The sequence below is a fragment of the Octopus bimaculoides genome, chromosome 9 (assembly GCF_001194135.2).
Source record: "Octopus bimaculoides isolate UCB-OBI-ISO-001 chromosome 9, ASM119413v2, whole genome shotgun sequence".
Taxonomy (NCBI): Eukaryota; Metazoa; Mollusca; class Cephalopoda; order Octopoda; family Octopodidae; genus Octopus; species Octopus bimaculoides.
In genome coordinates this window covers 25178778-25181559 of record NC_068989.1, presented here as the reverse complement: position 1 = coordinate 25181559, position 2782 = coordinate 25178778, and positions in this window count along the sequence as shown.

Genomic DNA, 2782 nt, shown 5'->3' with positions numbered 1-2782 from the left:
GTGTGTGTGTGTGTGTGTGTGTGTGTGTGTGTGTGTGTGTGCGCGCGCGCGCGCGCGCGTGTGTGTGTGTATTAGCGTTCTGTTATCGTTATACCAAAAAATTACTACATTCAGTGAGAGATAAATATCATTTATCTGAACACATGATTTTGTATTTGAATATCAGGACGCTGGTACATGTGAAATCACAAGAAAAATGTATGAAAAAGTGGAAGGGTTATTAAAAACGTAAAAAGAAACGAAATTAGAGTTACACCATCTTTGTCCGTAAAATCCGGAATTAAATAAGTCGTTATGGAATAATTGAACAGAGACGGAACCAAATGGTGCAAGACAGCTGCCTAATCCAAGCAGGGTGGTCTAACGTTCTCCAAAAGAAACTCAATTAGAGTTACAGCATTTTTATCCGTAAAATCATTAATTAAACAAGTCATTATGGAATAATTGAACGGAGAGGGAACCAAAGTGTGCAAGACAGCTTCTCAATCCGAATAGGGTGGTCTCCTACAGTTCTCCAAAAGAAATATGCACTTATGATTCCATGTGCTGCAAATTTCAGATCTGAAATTAACTAGTGTGATGTAATTCGTAAGACTTAGATTCAGTTGCTTATGGCAGGAGTTTCTCAACGATTCTCGCAAATATTATGCAGTTAGTCTTGAAACTCAATAAGTGGCTAACCAACTTAGTGGCTTTTCTTTTCTCAATGTGCCCAACGAAGATACGTGGCTTTCATAATGTCTTTTGAAATGGTCTAATCACACACACACACACACACACAAAGACGCACAAATATATCTTTCGAGACATATGGGCTGTAACTAAGAAGTGCTCCGAATGAGACGAACGATAATTGAAGGGTTAAGCTCAGAATAAAAGTTTAGATCAGTCAGCAAAATCCCAAACGGAAAACAGACGTAAAGTTTTGAAAATATTTTTAAAAATACATATACATTAATATATATTAAAACAGATCAATACAAATTTAGTCATACTTCTATATTTGAGAGATGAGGAATTATGTACATACTTTACATTTGACGGATATTTGTCCTCATCAGAGAATTGATCAAGGATACTCCCATTGGATCCAACCAGATGGTGAGTCTAGATGTGATAGGTCTGTTAATCAAAGTCCCAACCGATGAAATACTATCTGTGATTCAAGAAAAAATTGGTGACAGACACCTATCTGAAAGAACGCACAAGTATACCAATAGGAAAGTTGATGGAAATGTTGACCTTCTGCGTAGAAACTACCTACTTCAGTATGGACACTGATATATATCGACAAGAAGAGGGTTTAGCTATGGTTTCACCTATATCACCGATAATAGCCAATATAAACATGGAATATTTTGAGACTTTGGCTTTAGGATCAATACCACTAAAACCAGCCCTATGACTGCGATATGTTGATGATATCTTTATACTCTGGCCCCTCCAGGAAGATTCCAAGTACTTACTGTTAGATCATGTGAACTTAGTAAAGTCATACATACAGTTCACAATGGAAAAGGAAAAAGACAATCAGCTTGCATTCCTGAAAGTATTAGTAACACGCAGCAAGTATGGGTCCAGGACATCAGTATACCGCAAGCCAATCTTCACTGGACGATACCTCAACTTCAATTCCCACTATCTATACAGTGTTAAGAGAGCGATTGCTCAGTGCCTAAAACATCGAGCAAAAAATATAAGTAGTGATCCTGATACACACCACGAAGAAATGATGGAGCTAAGTAACAATCTATTAAACATCTACTCCAAAAACATACTATCCACTCCAGTTATGAAGAGAAGAGTGGATGAAACCCATAACTGTCCACAGTCTGTCTACCCTATGTGAAAGGCTTCTCCGAAAAGATACAAAGGATATGCGGCCCATGTGGCATCAGTACAGTATTCAAGAGTAATACAACACTTCGCAAATATCTCCTTCGAGTAAAACCACCAATAGAAGAGAATATGACCAAAAACTGCGTGTGCTGCAGCCTATGCAGCTGTGGTACGTTATTCAAAGGTGAAACATGCCGCCCCTAAAAATAAGGGTAGACGAACCTCGCAAAGCTGTGAGACGAGGAGATATTGATAAATCGGGTATAGCTGATCATGTATGGAAAAATGGAGACCACCTCCTCCTGTGGAATGAAGTTAAAATAATAGACAGAGAACACCACTGGAAAATACGAAAACTAAAAGAATCAGCACATATGCTAGGATATAATACCCTCCTAAGCAGAGCTAGTGCAGATATGAGTAGCATACGGGAACCGGTATTAAAGAAGGAGAGGAAAATATTAGATTTATAAGCCCTAAGGTTCACTCCATAATTTGCCACGGGCATATGGCATAGAGGTTAAGAGTGCGGGCTACTAACCCCAAGATTCCAAGTTCGATTCCAGGCAATGATCTGAATAATAATAATAATAATAATAATAATAACATCGGAAAATACCTTAGGAATGAGAACCCAGGTTCGAAATTCCCCCAGGACACCTGTGTTAACAACAAAGGTGATGAGGACAAATATCCGTCAAATATAAATAATCTAAATAAATCTATATAAATAAAAGCATAAGATAAATATATAGATAATAATATGAATTATAAATTAAGAACGGAAACATATGCAAGATATAAATATGGTGAGTGGAAACGAAGGAAAACACGGTAACAGAAATACAAATAGAGATTGAAAATAATATGATAAACTACCTATAGAAAAAAAGCCTTGTTTCTGAGTTTATCCCTTCAATTATATATATATATATATATATAT